At 48.6% G+C, this 17614-nt stretch overlaps 1 protein-coding gene across 6 annotated transcripts in view; it reads left to right on the forward strand.

Annotated features, from left to right (window-relative positions):
* ATG7 (autophagy related 7) overlaps nucleotides 1053–17614 on the forward strand; it is a 269786-nt gene continuing 253224 nt past the window's right edge. For 2 of the 6 annotated variants that reach the window (XM_018066973.1, XM_018066972.1), the window contains exon 1: nucleotides 1055–1172. The gene's annotated coding sequence lies outside the window, so the exon portion shown is untranslated. Of the gene's footprint in view, nucleotides 1173–1234; nucleotides 1256–1327; nucleotides 2087–17614 lie in introns of those variants that run through there. The other 4 variants (XM_018066978.1, XM_018066977.1, XM_018066975.1 and 1 more) reach the window with 4 other exon arrangements.

Genomic DNA, 17614 nt, shown 5'->3' on the forward strand with positions numbered 1-17614 from the left:
TTAACCTTCAAAAAGTCAAAACTTTTCATGTCTTCTGTTCTTTCATGTGTAAAATGGGGATGATATAATTTTTACCTTGTAGTACCTTTGTGATGATTAGAGATGGGAAACCATGAAACTATGATAGATAATCAATAAATAGTATTCTATAGAGTTATGTTAGAGTCCTGGCCTTATATGTCAGATTAAGTTTACACTCACTGTTGTGTCTTTAACACTGTCCAATGCTTGCAACAGAGTATACTCTCAATAAACAATTTGGAATGAACAAGTTTATCCCTTGATACCACGAAGCTGTGAGAAAAATACCTCGTTTAGAAAGAGGAGGTTGGTCACTGTTGACTTTAATGGCTTCCCTGATAGCTCAGTTGGTAAAGAATCCACCTGCAATGCAGGAGACCCTGATTTGATTTCTGGGTTGGGAAGATCCGCTGGAGAAGGGACAGGCTACCCACTCCAGTCTTCCTGGGGTTCCCTGGTGGCTCAGCTGGTAAAGAATCTGCCTGCAACGTGGGAGACCTGGGTTCAATCCCTGGGCTGAGAAGATTCTCTGGAGAAGTGAAAGGCTACCCACTCCAGTATTCTGGCCTGGAGAATTCCATGGACTGTATATAGTCCATGGGGTCGCAAAGAGTCGGACACCAACTAAGCGAGTTTCACTTCACTTAATGCATTAAAAAGGGCCTGTCTCTCCACACGTGCCTCCCTAAGGGTCCCTGTGATAAAAAATTTAATGCTGCCTGGAAAATGGAAGTGATAATTCCTGTCATCCTCAAATCATTAGAGGGGAGGAAGTGAAGTGAAGTGAAGTGAAGTCGCTCAGTCGTGTCCGACTCTTTGCGACCCCGTGGACTATAGCCTGCCAGGCTCCTCTATCCATGGGATTCGAGACACTTTTAACAGCCTGAGGGCCATATGTACACATTGCCACCTCTGGTAGAGAGGTTGTTCCCCGGCTCTCCCAAGGGGGCGTGACCAGCCTCCTGATGACCCGCCTTCCCCAGAGGCCAGGTTCCTCCCACTCCGGCGAGTGCTAGGGGCTCCTTCACTGGGCCGACCAGCGCGTCCTTGTGCGCATGCGCGCACCCCCGCACGCCTGCGGGGGCGGGGCCACGTGCGTCATCGGGACGCGCGCGGCGGACTGCGCCGGGGTTGCCGGAAGTTGGGCGGCGGTAAGTGAGCCGCGCCGTTGAGGAGGACAGGGGTCTTGCGAGGTCGGTTTCTGTAGCCCCGGGCCCGAGGGGTGAGCTCGGCGGTAAGGTCGAGGGTCACGGCGGGTGTGAGGAGCCTCCTTCAAGAGGCGGGCCTCCCTCCTCTTGGGAGACACACCGACTCTGGCTCTCGCCTTCTGTCTGCGGTCACGTCCCCCTCAGGCTGATTCAGCCCGGGGTCTTCCGACTAGGAAGCTCTTGCTAATTAACAAAGTAATTCCCGCCTGTCCCCTGGCAGCGAGTGCTCTGGACATCCTGTGTGGGCACACGGGGGACAAGGACGCCTGGGCTCTCTCTTCCTGGCTTTGCCCGGTCTTGCTGTGACTGGCGTGTCTTTTCTGGCGCGTCCTCTCCTCCCTTCATGTGACATGATGTTGAAACGCTTTTCAGGAGCTGAGTACAGGCCTCACATGCAACCGCAAGGGCCTTTTTCTGTTCCAGCCAGTTTCTCATGGTAGAGAATAAGTGTAAATACTGATCCTAGCACTGCTCTGCAAGCTGGGGATGCCAGAATGAGTAAGGTACACATCTCTGTCCTCGAGTTAATTTTTTTTTTTTTAAGTCAAGGAGATAGCACTACAGTAATGAAACTGTTGTAGGGGTTTGCTGGCAGACTTAGGGTGCTCACAGGTCAGGCTGAGGTATCAATAGGGTTTGGTCCTAAAGGATGAGCAGGATTAGTCAGGTGAAGAGGGCAGTGAGGTGGGACGATATCCCAGACATTGGGAGTGGCGTGAACAGAAGGCTCTCCAGTGAGTGACCTGCAAGTTCACTCAAGCTGGAATGCCCAGTTGTGGGAGAGGCAACTCTGGAAAGCCAGATCATGAAGGATCGTGTGGGCGACAGCGTGAGGAGCACAGACTTTGGAAGCTGAGGTACTTGTGTGCCATGTCTGGCTTTGCCACTGAGCTAAGTTTGTGAGCTTGGGCTGGTCACTCCCTTTCTTAGCTTCAGTTTCCTCATCTGTAAAAGGAGCAAATAGGGAGTTCCCTGATGGCCTAGTGGTTAGGATTCTGGGCTTTCACTGTTTTGGCCCGGGGTTCAATCCCTGATCAGGGAACTGAGATCTTACAAGCCGCATGACGTAGCCAAACATCCCCGCCACCGCCCCCCCCCCCAAAAAAAAACCAGAACAAAAGTGAAGGGGAGACATTAATCCACCTTCTAGGGTTGGTGTGAGAAGTGAATTAGAGGATGTTAGCCACTTGACACTGCTGCTGCTGCTGCTAAATCGCTTCAGTCGTGTCTGACTCTGTGCGACCCCATAGATGGCCCACCAGGCTCCGCCATCCCTGGGATCCTCCAGGCAAGAACACTGGAGTGGGTTGCCATTTCCTTCTCCAGTGCATGAAAGTGAGGAGTGAAAGTGAAGTTGCTCAGTCATCTCTGACTCTTTGCGACCCCATGGACTGCAGCCCACCAGGCTCCTCTGTCCATGGGGTTTTCCAGGCAAGAGTGCTGGAGTGGGGTGCCATTGCCTTCTCCACCACTTGGCACTAGAAGATAGTAAACAATAAACTGTTGCAGTTACTATTGCCAAGTTAAGACATGTTAAGAAGCTTTATTTGGAAATGTGGGTGTAAAGAGTAGAGCCCTGAGGAATTTTTAAGCAGGGTTGTGCCATGGTTTTATCTCTTTTAAATTAGCCAGGCAGTGATGTGCTGATTAGAGTGGGCAGGAAGGACCTGCAGGCAGACTGGTCAGGGCACTGTTGCTGTGGTCCAGGTGGCGGAGGAGGTGGGCCTGAACCAAGGCAGCACCTATGGGGATGGAGGGGGGTGGGTGGATTCAAGAGACAAGGAAGTGAGATTCACTGGACTGGTAACTGGTTGGATGATGCTGGGGGAGTCAGGATTTTGGGGGTCGAGGATGGAGAATGAACCCTCTACATGGAAATAAAAATGATAAGTTGTTTGATCAGTACCCTTGACCTCAGAGATTTTATTTGGAATTCAGAATGACCTCTGTCTTCCACTTTTGCTCATGGAAAAAAGATTCTCTGATGCCTTCCTCCTCTCTTTCTGTCGATCCTCCCTGCTGTTTCTAGTGGCGCCCCACAGTGTGTTCAGTTGAGTTGCTCAGTCATGTCCGCCTCTTTGTGGCCCCACAGACTGTAGCACGCCAGGTTTTCCTGTCCATCATCAACTCCCGGAGCTTGCTCAAACTCAGGTCCATTGAGTCGGTGATGCCATCCAACCATCTCATCCTCTGTCGTCCCTTTCTTCTGCCTTCAGTCTTTCCCGGCATCAGTGTCTTTTCCAGTGAGTCAGTTCTTTGCATCAGGTGGCCAAAGTATTGGAGTTTCAGCTTCAGCATCAGTCCTTCCAATGAATATTCAGGGTTGATTTTCTTGCTAGTCCAAGGGACTCTGCAAGATTCGTCTCTAACACCACTGTTCAAAAATATCAATTATTCAGCATTCAGCCTTCTTTATGGTTCAACTCTCACATTCATACATACTACTGGAAAAACCATAGCTTTGACTAGGCAGACCTATGTTGGCAGAGTAATGTCTCTGCTTTTTAATGTGCTGTCTAGGTTAGTCATAGTTTTTCTTCCAAGGAGCAAGTGTCTTAATTTCATGGCTGTAGTCGCCATCTGCAGTGATTTTGGAGCCCAAGAAAATAAAGTCTCAACTGTTTCTATTGTTTCCCCATCTATTTGCCATGAAGTGATGGGACTGGATGCCATGATCTTCATTTTTTGAATGTTGAGTTTTAAACCAGCATTTTTACTCTCCTCTTTCACTTTCATCAAGAGGCTCTTTAGCTCCTCTTTACTTTCTGCCAAAAGGATGGTGTCATCTGCATATGTCAGGTTATTGATGTTTCTCCCAGCAATCTTGATTCCAGCTTGTGCTTCATCCAGCCGAGTGTTTCTCATGATGTACTCTGCATTTAAGTTAAATAAGCAGGGTGACAATATACATCCTTGATGTACTCCTTTCTCAATTTGGAATCAGTCCATTGTTCCATGTCCAGTTCTAACTGTTGCTTCTTGATTTATATACAGATTTCTCAGGAGGCAGGTCAGGTGGTCTGGTATTCCCATCTCTTTAAGAATTTTCTGCAATTTGTTGTGATCCACACAGTCAAAGGCTTTGGCATAGTCAATAAAGCAGAAGTAGATGTTTTCCTGAAACTCTCTTGCTTTTTCTATAACCCAACAGACGTTGGCAATTTGATCTCTGGTTCCTCTGCCTTTTCTAAATCCAGCTTGAACATCTGGAAGTTCTCAGTTTACATACTGTTGAAGCCTCACTTGGAGACTTTTGAGCATTGCTTTGCTAGCATGTGAGATGAGTGCAATTGTGAGGTAGTTTGAACGTTCTTCGGCTTTTCCTTTCTTTGGGATTGGAATGAAAACTGACCTTTTCCAGTCCTGTGGCCGCAGGGTGTTCAAGGGTGAACCAGTAGGTGCTGCTCTGTCACCAGGCTGGCCACGTGCATCTCCGTGGTCGTGGTGGGCTGGGTGTCAGCTGGTCCCACCTGGTCTCAGAATGGCCACGTCAGGGGTTTTCACACCTTCTTTCTGCTTACCCTCCTTTGAACTTGTTCCTATGTGTCAGTCTCTCTGTGAGTGTGTGGCATAGAAAGCAAGTCCTTTTCCCATGGAGTCTGGCCATGCAGAGCAACACTGTACTTACTGTCCTTGCCGTAACCCAAGACCCCACATGACTCTGCTAGGCTTCGTCATGGACGCTGCATGCTGTCGACACCGTCACTCTATCTGAGAGTCAGCGTGCTGCTGTCTGCGCGTCCCTGCTTGCCTCTCGCGTGTTCACCCCTCTCCCAGCCGCCTTTGTTGCTTTTGACTTCGCTGCATTGCAGCCATCAGTCAGAGCTGCTCATCTTGTATCGTTACAGACTTAAATCCAGCCAACCCTATGGCTTTGCCTTTTATTCTAATTCTGTGGGGGAAAAATGGTGTTTGTTCTAAGATTAATTCCTTTACTTGTGCTGAGATCCCTTTATCACTGCCTTTTCCTCAGGACCTGGTTCCCATCATTGTTCCCATTTCTTTCCTGTTTAACTAACCCCTCCGTTTACTATCTGTCCCCTCCCCCCCCCCCGTTTTTACTTTCATTTTTGCAAAAACAAAACACCCTCCCATTAACCTCTGCTCTACCCTGTCGCAGCCACATTTCTCGGACAAGTTGCCACCTCTGCTGCTTGAAGTCAGCATTCCCTGAAATTCTACTTCTGCAGCAGCCCTCCCCACAAACCACTCTCCTCAAAGTCACCAGGTCTCGGTGTCACCAGGAACCCCGAACTCTTTCCCTTCCTTCCCCTTTTCTCATTCTCAGTGCGTCTGACATTGATGCCTTCCCTTCACCTATGAAAAAGCGCTCCTGGTCCGAACTCTGTCTCTGGCCGTTTCCCCTCGGTTTTCACTGCAGGCTCTTTTCTTCCTTTTGTCCCTTAAATGCTGGTTTTCGTCAAGGCCCGGTCTCATATGCACGCTCACCTCCTGCACAGCATAAACTCTCATCCCTGGGCCAGTGACCTCTGCTCTGACTCTTGAGTCCAGATCTCTCCTAAGCACCAGCCCTCTGTCTCAGTGAGTCCCAAGCTAAGGTCATCATCTTCTCTCCAAACCTGCGACTCTTCTTCCTGTCTGTACTCTCTTGCATTCCCTTTCTGCATTTGTTGATTCCAGGCAGAGCCCTGTGAGTCGTCTTGGACTTTTCCCACTCACACCATGCCTCCCGTCCTCCTTCCCGGCCTGGCACTCGTCAGAGTCCCACAGCTTCTCCTCCCTTGCTGCCGACTGGACACATTTTCATCATCTGCGTTTCCTCCTCTCCGGCCTCCGATCAGGCCCCTTCTCACTTCCTGCCTATGTTCCTGCCTGGCCTCTGAGCTGGTTGCCCAGCCTCAGCAGTCTGGCCCTACCTATTGCTGAAGTGCCCTTTCTGAAAATCCAGGTCTTTGCAGTTCCTCCCTGGCAGTGCAGTGCTTAAGACTCTGCACTCCCACCACGGTGGGTGCAGGTTCAGTCCCTGGCTGGGGAACTAAGATCCCATATGCTGTGTGCTCCCAAAATGTAAAAAGCAAACAGAACCCCCCAGTATTTGCTAAAATACAAATCAGTAGCTTCTCATGGAAGTCCTTTCGTGATTTGGCGTTTGCCTTCTTCACAGGCGTGGTTTCCAGCTCCTGTGGCGCACAAACCTTGCCTTCTCACCACACAGAACTCGGGGTGTGTTCTGAAACGGACCATGCTGTTTCCTTGGTGCATAGATTGGGTCGTCAGGAAGTATTTATTGGGCACCTTTGGGGGGCTAGGACCGAGGCAGGCGCGGGGAAAACAGCGATGGTTGGAGGAAAATGAGAAGCTGACACAGTGCCTTTCTCAAAGAGCTTTTCTTCTAGCAGGGAGGATGACGTTCACACTGCGCGTGTGCTCTGGAGGGGAGGTGGTGATGCCCTTGTGGGTCGAATACAGGAAAATTGACCCGAGTGGGAGTTGAGGGAGTCAGGGAAGGCTCCCCTCTCATGATGGTTGAGCTGAGATCTGAAGGGAGAAGAGGGATTAAGCAGACAGTGGGCACGTGGATGGATAAGAACGTTCTCAGCTTCTGCAGAGACTGTTGGGTGTTTCCAGAATTGCAGATGTGGAACTGAGACAAGCTTGCTCTTTTTGCCTGGACTGTCCCCACTCCCCAGCATAACATTCCTCATCCAGTGGGACTGGCTTGGGCTGCGGCCGCTGCCGACTCCCCTCTCTCAGCCGTCCAGAGGACATTTGGGAGAGGGGGCAGCTGTTTAACTTTGTGATATAACCACAGGGCACAGCTGCATTTAAGAGGGTGCCAGGGATGATAGGCACTCTGTAGTGTGTGATGGTGGTGGTGGTTCAGTCGCTCAGTCACGTCTGACCCCGTGACCCCATGGACTGCAGCACGCCAGGTTTCCTTGTCCTTCACCATTGGAATTTACTCACACCCATGTCCACTGAGTCGGCGATGCCATCCCACCGTCTCATCCTCTGTTGCCCCCTTCTCTTGCCTTCAGTGTTTCCCAGCATCAGGGTCTTTTCTAGTGAGTTGGCTCTTCGCATCAGGTGGCCAAAGTATTAGAGCTTCAGCTTCGGTCTTTCCAGTGCGTATTCAGGACTGATTTCCTTTAGGACTGAGTGGTTTGGTTTCCTTGCTGTCCAGGGGACTCTCAAGAGTCTTCTCCAAAACCACAGTTCAAAAGCATCAATTCTTTGGTGCTCACCCTTCTTTATGGTCCAGCTCTCACATCGGTACATGACTAGTGGAAAAGCCTTAGCTTTGGCTGTGCGGACCTTTGTCAGCAAAGTGCTGTCTCTGTCTTTTAACGTGCTGTCTAGATTTGTCATAGCTTTCCTCCAAGGAGCAAGTGTCTTTTAATTTCATGGCTGCCCTCATGGCAACCTACTCTAGTATTCTTGCCTCTAGAACCCCAAACAGTAGGAAAAGACAATGTGTGGGGCCAGCACCAAATGAAGAATTGTCCCCCCTCAGCATGTCAAGTGGTGCCCTTGTTGAGAATCCACTGCCGGTTCTCTTAAAAGCCTGGGCTTGAGGGTTTTTGTGGGAAACACCCCTGCCTCTTCAGGCTAATTTGGCTGTCCCTCCCTCCTCCTCCTCATCACGTCTGGTGCAGATGCTTACACCAGACAGCTGTGCTCATTCTACCTGTAAGCTGCTGTATGGTCATTCCTGGTCTGTCTTACCCTTGAGACTGTTAGCTCCTTAAACTCAGGAACCATGGCTTTCTGCCACTGAGGCCTGAAATTCAGCACAGGGTCTGGTACATCAGGACTTCCCTGGTGGCTCAGATGGTAAAGTCTGCCCGCAACGCGGGAGACCTGGGTTCTGTCCCTGGATCGGGAAGATACCCTGGAAAAGGAAATGGCAACCTACTCCAGCATTCTTGCCTGGAGAATCCCATGGACAAAGGAGCCTGGCGGGCTACAGTCCATGGGGTTGCAAAGAGTTGGACACGACTGAAGTGACTACGTAGCAGCAGCTGGTACATCAAACCAGTGTCTATTGAAGGAATGATGAAATGGAAACCCCATGTTTTGGGTGTGTGTTTTATTGATGGTATGTTCTTTTTGAGTGCCTCCTGTGTGCCAGATTCATGCATTTTCTAGTTAAATCCTCTCAATAATTCTGCACCACAGATGGTTTCCCATCTTACAGATGAGGAAGTAGGCTCAGAGAAGATAAATGACTTGCCCAAGGCTGTGTGGCTGGAAGTTTCAAAGGTGGAATTTGAACTAGGGTCTCTTTGGCTGATGAAGCTACACCCTTCTGTCTACCATATATGTGTCTCCAGTGTATCAGATTGCATGGTTGTCCAGGTGTTTTTGTGGACTGAGGCTTAAGGCCCTAGATTGACCTCTATGAAAATTTTGTTGTTGTTGTTCAGTCGCACAGCCGTGTCTGACTCTTTGCGACCCCATGGACTGCAGCACGCCAGGCCTCCCTGTCCCTCACCATGTCCTAGAACTTGCCCAAGTTCATGTTCATTGCATCAGTGATGCCGTCCAGCCATCGCATCCTCTGATGCCCTCTTCTCCTTCTGCCCTCAGTCTTTCCCAGCTCTAAGCACTTTGCCAATGAGTCATCTGTTTGCATCGATGACCAAACTACTGGAGCTTGAGCTTCAGCATCAGTCCTTTCAGTGAATATTCAGGGTTGTTCTCCCTTAAGATGGACTGAATTGATGTCCTTGCTGTCTGAGGGACTTTCAGAAGTCTTCTCCAGCACCACAGTTCAAAGGCATCAATTCTTTGGCATTCTGCCTTCTTTATGATACAGCTTTCACAACCGTAGGTGACCACTGGGAAGACCATAGCCTTGACTATACGGACCTTTGTTGGCAGAGTAATGTCTCTGCTTTTCAACACACTGTCTAGGTTTGTCATCGCTTTCCTGCCAAGAAACAGTCATATTCTGATTTCATGGCTACACTCACATCCACAGTGATTTTGGAACCCAAGAGGAAATCTGTCACTACTTCCACCTTTTCCCCTTCTATTTGCCGTGCAGTAATGGGGGCGGATGCCATTATCTTAGTTTCATGGAAAAAGCAAGAGAGTTCCAGAAAAACATTTATTTCTGCTTTATTGACTGTGCCAAAGCCTTTGACTGTAGATTACAATAAATTGTGGAAAATTCTGAAAGAGATGGGAATACCAGACCACCTAACCTGCCTCTTGAGAAATCTGTATGCAGGTCAGGAAGCAACAGTTAGAACTGGACATGGAACAACAGACTGGTTCCAAATAGGAAAAGGAGTACGTCAAGGTTGTATATTGTCACCCTGCTTATTTAACTTCTATGCAGAGTACATCATGAGAAACTCTGGGCTGGAGGAAACACAAGCTGGAATCTAGATTGCTGGGAGAAATACCAATAATTTCAGATATGCAGATGACACCACCCTTAAGGCAGAAAGTGAAGAGGAACTAAAAAGCCTCTTGATGAAAGTGAAAGAGGAGAGTAAAAAAGTTGGCTTAAAGCTGAACATTCAGAAAACAAAGATCATGGCATCCGGTCCCATCACTTCATGGGAAATAGATGGGGAAACAGTGGAAACAGTGTCAGACTTTATTTTTGGGGGCTCCAAAATCACTGCAGATGGTGACTGCAGCCATGAAATTAAAAGACACTTCTTGGAAGAAAATTTATGACCAACCTAGATAGTGTATTCAAAAGCAGAGACATTACTTTGCCGACTAAGGTCCGTCTAGTCAAGGCTATGGTTTTTCCTGTGGTCATGTATGGATGTGAGAGTTGGACTGTGAAGAAGGCTGAGCACCGAAGAATTGATGCTTTTGAACTGTGGTGTTGGAGAAGACTCTTGAGAGTCCCTTGGAATGCAAGGAGATCCAACCAGTCCATTCTGAAGGAGATCAACCCTGGGATTTCTTTGGAAGGAATGATGCTAAAGCTGAAGCTCCAGTACTTTGGCCACCTCATGCGAAGAGTTGACTCATTGGAAAAGACTCTGATGCTGGGAGGGATTGGGGGCAGGAGGAAAAGGGGACGACAGAGGATGAGATGGCTGGATGGCATCACTGACTCGATGGATGTGAGTCTGAGAGAACTCCGGGAGATGGTGATGGACAGGGAGGCCTGGCGTGCTGCAATTCATGGGGTCGCAAAGAGTCAGACACAACTGAGCGACTGAACTGAACTGAACTGAATGGGGGCGGATGCCATTATCTTAGTTTTTAAAATCTTAAGCCACTCTTTGATTCTCCTCCTTCACCCTCATCAAGACACTCTTGAATTCCTCTTCACTTTTCGCCATTTAACAACTTGAAAATTATAATCTTGATAAATAGGCCTGTCATTCCAGGTGGTCAGAATCTTTTATTCTAAATTTCTCTTATGCATCATAGCCTCTTCCTATTCCTGTCGTGTAGATTTTTGGTTGTTTTGGTTGAGGTGGGCCTTGGTTGCTGTTCACAAGATTTTTCTAGTTGCCGCGAATGGGGACCCCTCTCTGGTTGCGGTGCTTCGGCCTCTTATTGTGCTTCTCTTGTTGCAGAGCACACACTCTAGAGCATGCCAGCTCAGTAGCTGTAGTGCATAGACTTGGTTGTTCTGTGGCATTTGGAATCTTCTCAGACCAGGGATCAAACGCATGTCCCCAGGATTGGCAGGCAGATCCTTAACCTCTGGCCCACCAGGGAAGCCCCAAGTGTGGAATTAAGCAAACCTGTATTGTTATCTAAGTCACTGGTAAGATGTGGTTATAAGAATCAGAAGTGGGTTTTCTGCATTGCAGGCAGATTCTCTACCATCTGAGCCACCAAGGACTTTACTTGCTGTAGCAAGGTTTAGTTCAGTTCAGTCACTCAGTCGTGTCCTACTGTTTGCGACCCCATGGACTGCAACACACCAGGCTTCCCTGTCCATCACCAGCTCCTGGAGCTTACTCAAACTCATGTCCATTGAGTCAGTGATGCCATCCAACCATCTCATCCTCTATCGTCCCCTTCTCCTCCTGCCTTCAATCTTTCCCAGCCTCAGGATCTTTTCCAGCAACTCAGTTCTTCTCATCAGGTGGCCAGAGTATTGGAGTTTCAGCTTCAGCATCAGTCCTTGCAATGAATATTCAGGACTGATTTCCTTTAGAGTATAGACTGGTTGGATCTCCTTGTAGTCCAAGGGACTCTCAAGAGTCTTCTCCAACACCACAGTTCAGAAGCATCTATTCTTTGGTGTTCAGCTTTCTTTATGGTCCAAATCTCACATCCATACATGACTACTGGAAATACCATAGCTTTGACCAGATGGACCTTCACTGGCAAAGTAATGTCTCTGCTTTTTAATATGCTGTCTAGGTTGGTCATAACTTTTCTTCCAAAGAGCAAGTGGCTTTTAATTTCAAGGCTGAAGTTACCATCTGCAGTGATTTTGGAGCCCCCCAAAATAAAGTCTCTCACTGTTTCCATTTTTCTCCCTAGTCTATTTGCCATGAAGTGATGGGACCAGATGCCATGATCTTATTTTTCTGAATGTTGAGTTTTAAGCCAACTTTTTCACTCTCCTCTTTTACTTTCATCAAGAGGCTCCTTAGTTCTTTGCTTTCTGCCATAAGGTGATGTCATCTGAATATCTGAGGATGTTGGTATTTCTCCCGGCAGTCTTGATTCCAGCTTGTGTTTCATCCAGCCTGGTGTTTTGCAAGATATACTCTGCATATAAGTTAAATAGGCAGGGTGATAATGTACTGCCTTGACATACTCCCTTCCTGATTTGGAACCAGCCTGTTGTTCTATGTCCATTTCTAACTGTTGCTTCCTGAACAGTTGCATATAGATTTCCCAGGAGGCAGGTCAGGTGGTCTGGTATTCCCATCTCTTTAAGAATTTTCCAGTTTATGGCTTCCCTGATGGCTCAGAGGCTAAAGCGTCTGCCTGGAATGTTGGAGACCTAGGTTTGATCCCTGGGTCGGAAAGATCCCCTGGAGAAGGAAATGGTAACCCACTCCAGTACTCTTGCCTGGAGAATCCCACGTAGGGAGGAGCCTGGTAGGCTACAGTCCATGGGGTTGCAAAGAGTCGGACATGACTGAGCAACTTCACTTCACTTCATGGTGATCCAGAGAGTCACAGGCCTTGGCATAGTCAGTAAAGCAGAAGTAGATGTTTTTCTGGAACTCTTGCTTTTTCTATAATCCTACAGATGTTGGCAATTTGATCTCTGATTCCTCTGCCTTTTCTAAATCCAGGTTGAACATCTGGAAGTTCACGGTTCATGTACTGTTGAAGCCTGGCTTGGAGAATTTTGAGCATCACTTTGCTAGTGTGTGAGATGAGTGCAGTTGTGTGGTAGTTTGAACATTCTTTCGTATTACCTTTCTTTGGGATTGGAATGAAGACTGACCTTTTCCAGTCCTGTGGCCACTGCTGAGTTTTCCAAATCTGCTGGCATATTGGGTGCCGCACTTTCACAGCATCACCTTGTAGGATTTGAGATAGCTCAACTGGAATTCCATCCCCTCCACTAGCTTTTTTTGTAGTGATGCTTTCTAAGGCCCACTTGACTTCACATTGCAGGATGTCTGGCTCTAGGTGAGTGATCACACCATCATGATTATCTGGGTCGTGAAGGTCTTTTTTGTACAGTTCTTCTGTGTGTTCTTGCCGCCTCTTATATCTTCTGCTTCTGTTAGGTCCATACCATTTCTTTCCTTTATTATGCCCATCTTTGCATGAAATATTCCCTTGGTATCTCTAATTTTCTTGAAGAGATCTCTAGTCTTTCCCATTCTGTTGTTTTCCTCTATTTCTTTGCATTGATTGCTGAGGAAGGCTTTCTTATCTGTTCTTGCTATTCTTTGGAACTCTGCATTCAGATGGATGTATCTTTCCTTTTCTCCTTTGCCTTTCACTTCTGTTCTTTTCTCAGCTATTTGTGAGGCCTCCTCAGAGAGCAATTTTGCATTTCTTTTTCTTGGTTATGGTCTTAATCACTGCCTCCTGTACAATGTCAGGAACCTCCGTCCATCGTTCTTCAGGCACTCTGTCAGATCTAATCCCTTGAATCTGCTTGTCACTTCCACTGTATAATCATAAGGGATTTGATTTAGGTCATACCTGAATGGTCTAGTGGTTTTCCCTACTTTCTTCAATGTAAGTCTGAATTTGGCAATAAGGAATTCATGATCTGAGCCACAGTCAGCTCCTGGTCTTATTTTTGCTGACTATAGAGCTTCTTCATCTTCAGCTGCAAAGAATATTATCATTCTAATTTTAGTATTGACCATCTGGTGATGTCCATGTGTAGAGTCTTCTCTTGTGTTGTTGGAAGAAGATGTTTGCTCTGACCAGTGCATTATCTTGGCAAACCTCTGTTAGCCTTTGCCCTGCTTTGTTTTGTACTTCAAGGCCAAATTTGCCTGCTACTTACAAGTGTTTCCTCACATCCTACTCTTTCATTATAGTCCCCTATAATGAAAAGGGCATCGTTTTTTTGGTGTCAGTTCTAGAAGGTCTTGTATGTCTTCATAGAACTGTTCAACTTCAGCTTCTTCAGCATTACTGGTAGGGGTAGAGACTTGGATTACTGTGATATTGAATGGTTTGCCTTGGAGATGAACAGAGAGCACAGTGTCATTTTTGAGATTGCATCCAAGTACTGCATTTCAGACTCTTTTGTTGACTATGAGGGCTACTCCATTTCTTCTAAGGGATTCTTGCCCACAGTAGTAGATAAAATGGTCATCTGAGTCAAATTCACCCATTCCAAACCATTTTAGTTTGCTGATTCCTAAAATGTCCATGTTCACTGATTCCTAAAATGTCCATGTTCACTCTTGCCATCTCCTGTTTGTCACTTCCAATTTACCCTTGATTCATGAACCTACCATTCCAGGTTCCTGTGCAGTCTTGCTCTTTACAGCTTTGGACTTGACGTCCACCACCAGTCACATCCACGGTGGGTGTTGCTTTCGCTTTGGCTCAGTCTCTTCATTCTTTCGGGAGTTACTTCTCCACCTATCTCCAGTAGCGTATTGGGCACCTACCAACCTGGGGAGTTCATCTTTCAGTGTCCTATCTTTTTGCCTTTTCATGCTGTTCATGGGGTTCTCAAGGCAAGAATATTGAAGTGGTTTGCCATTCCCTTCTCCAGTGGACCATGTTTTGTAAGAACTCTCCACCATAACCCGTCCGTCTTGGGTGGCCCTACAAGGGATGACTCATAGTTTCATTGAGTTGGACAAGACTGTGGTCCGTGTAATCAGTTTGGTTAGTTTTCTGTGACTGTGGTTTTCATTCTCTCTGTCCTCTGATGGAGAAGGATAAGGTTTATGGAAGCTTCCTAATGGCAGAGACTGGCTGAGGGGGAAACTGGGTCTTATCTGATGGGCAGGGCCCTGCTCAGTAAATCTTTAATCCTATTTTCTGTTGATGGGTGGAGCTGTGTTCACTCCCTGTTGTTTGACCTGAGGCCAAACTATGGTGGAGGTAATGAAGATAATGGAGGCCTCCTTCCAAAGGTCCCATGAGGCACTGTTGCACTCAGTGCCCCTGACCCTGCAGCAGGCCCCCGCCAACCCTCACCTCCACCAGAAACCCCTGGACACTCACGGGCAGGTCTGGGCCAGTCTCTTGTGGGGTCACTGCTCCTTTCTCCTGGGTCCTGGTGCACACAAGGTTCTATTTGTGCCCTCCAAGAGTCTGTATCCCAGTCCTGTGTGAGTTCTGGCGGCTCTGCGGTGGGGTTAATGGCGACCCCCTTCAAGAGGGCTTGTGCCATACCCAGGTCTGCTGCACCCAGCGCCCCTGCCCCTGCGGCAGGCCGCTGCTGACCCGGACCTCCTCAGGAGACACTCAGACACAGTCCTGGCTTAGTCTCTGTGAGGTCTCTGGGTCTTGGTGCCCGCAAGATTTGTTTGAGCCCTCTGAGTGTCTGGTGGTTATGGGGTTTGATTCTAGATGCGATTTCGCCCCACCTGCCGTCTTGCTCGGGCTTCTCCTTTGCCCTTGTATGAGGGGCATCTGTTTTTTGGTGGGATCCAACATTCTCTCGACGGTTGTCCAGCAGTGAGTTGTAATTTTGGGGTTCTTGCAGGAGAACATGAGCATGTGTCCTGCTCCGCCATCTTAGTGGAACACACAAGGTTCAGCCCACGTGAGATGCTTTGTAAATATGATGGATATTCATTCACAGAGATAATAAAATACAAGCGTGATAGGCCCCGAGACTGAACCAAAGACATCCCTGGCAGCTCCTGTGTGATATCAGTTCATTCCTTAACCAGCATCCTTTGAATAAGATTGTGTTACCAGTTTTAAGTCCTTCTAATTGTGTCGGTTCTTGCATCTACATCTCGTCTCCTGTGCTGTCTGGAGAAGCCTTGTCAGAGACCTTGCTGAGGCCCTGTAGCCTGTTGCCTTTGTCTGTGGTTCTTCCATGACCACGGCGGCAGTGCAGTGACGCTGTCCTGGCTTGTTCTTGGGGAAACCAGGGGGCCTTTGTGGACACTCAGGGCGGCCGCGTGCGGTTGTGCAGGTTGCGCACTGCACATGGGGCTGCATCTGAGGGTTCTGTTCGGATCATAGGCGCCATGGACGTATTTTGTCATAACGGTTTTCTGGCAGAGAAGGGCAAAGATGTCTTGAGCTAACTTAATGTATTACAGTCGTTTTCTCAGAAATGGAGGTGGAATGTTTTGAGGAAGTAGCACAGTTTCTTATTGTGCAGAGGTGCCATGGGAACCAGAATGGCCTGTGTGACGCCTCCCCTGGGAGCAGAGTCTCTGTCCAGTGGGCTACGGAATCCATCTATATTCTCATCTTTGGAAATTATTTTGAAAACCTGAAACCAAGTGATAGCTTGGCCCAGTTTTTCAGCGCCTCTCATTTTCCAGAACTTTATCAAGGTCATCAGAAATGAAAACGAAGACTGTTACTCACACGCAATCCTTCATACCTCAGCCAGCTTTTGGGAAACCGTCACGGATTTTGGCCATTGGCTGACCTGAGGGCTCCTCCGTGGCGTAGGTAAATCCCGTGGCTGTCACCCAGGTGCAGGATGGAGCAGGTTGTCACGCTTGATGGGCGGATGGGACGCAGAGGCCCCGAAAGTGGCATGGTGTCTGCCCCATTCCTCGTACGATCTCTGACGCCCTCCCCGCCTGTGTTTTCCCAGCCTCCACTCTCTCATAGGTTTGCCATACCCCACAATGCTGTTATCCAGGGCATCCTTTCTCCAATCTGAGGCCGAACAAGAGAGCAGATCGCATGGGAAGTGTGAGGTTATGACAGCAGGGAAGAGACAATGAAGAAGAACACGTCCCAGAAGTAACTGTGGAGACTGCAGGTTACAGTCTGCAGCCTGTGGGGCCATTGCCGGTTCCCCGGCTCACCTCCCGAAGAAGCTCCATAGGCCAGAGGGGCCGCCTCCCCGCTCCTGGTGGTCTCCACTGCCTTCTCACCCATCAGCAGCTAAGCACATGTGGATCCTTCCAGGGCAGAGGTGACCCAAGGAGGCGAGAGGGACAACCCGACCTTGCGAGCAGTTATCCTGCCTGCTCACATCAGCTATCAGCGCCTAATAGTACCATTGCCAAAAAAGCCATTTGGGGTGACTGGGTGTCTTGTGGAGACATCATCAGTTTGGCTCGGGGAACATCTTGACTCTGATGCTGTTTTTAAAAGAAATTGAGGCTTCTGTACCAGCTGGTTCCCCTGTAGGAGTCTCGAGTTTTCATCTTCTGGTAAAACCTACTCTTTCTTCTAAGTTTGGAACTTCGCGCCCGCCTCCTTTTTGGAAGGGAGAGCTGTTTAAAAACTTCCTTCTTTAACAGCCTGGCAGATGACTTCCAAAGCTCATGAAGTTGCAGAAGCATCATTACCCAGCAAAACGGGCATCGGCTCCATACGCCAGAGGGGCCGCCTCCCCGCTCCTGGTGGTCTCCACTGCCTTCTCAACCATCAGCAGCTAAGCTCATGTGCCTCGCTGCTTATTTTAATGACTGCCAGAGCTCGCAAGCCCTGCAGCTGGGAACTGGAGAAGTCTGCTCTCTCCGCTCCATTTTTTTGGCCCAGAGATGGTACCTCAGGGCCAAATTGTGGTGATGGGGGCCCTTCTGCTAAGGGAATGGCCCCGCGTGGGCTCCGAGAAACTGAACACAGAGTGCTCCCAACCTGTCAGCGCTTGCCTCTCTGGACTTCCCCTGGATGACCTATAGCAGGAGACCGGCGTTCCCTGTAACTAAACCTCTGCTGTGTCTGCAGAGCTCTGGTGAGGGAGGGCTGCTCAAGGCGCGGGAAGATCTGGTGGTGAGTGCGTGGGGAACGGCAGCCGCATTTGGCTGGTGGCGGGGGAGGGTGAGGCGAGAAAACAGACAAGAGCGGCTGCCCTGGACTGGCCGCTGGCTCTCAGCCAGACACCGGAAGAG

Source organism: Capra hircus, chromosome 22 (assembly GCF_001704415.2).
Source record: "Capra hircus breed San Clemente chromosome 22, ASM170441v1, whole genome shotgun sequence".
Taxonomy (NCBI): Eukaryota; Metazoa; Chordata; class Mammalia; order Artiodactyla; family Bovidae; genus Capra; species Capra hircus.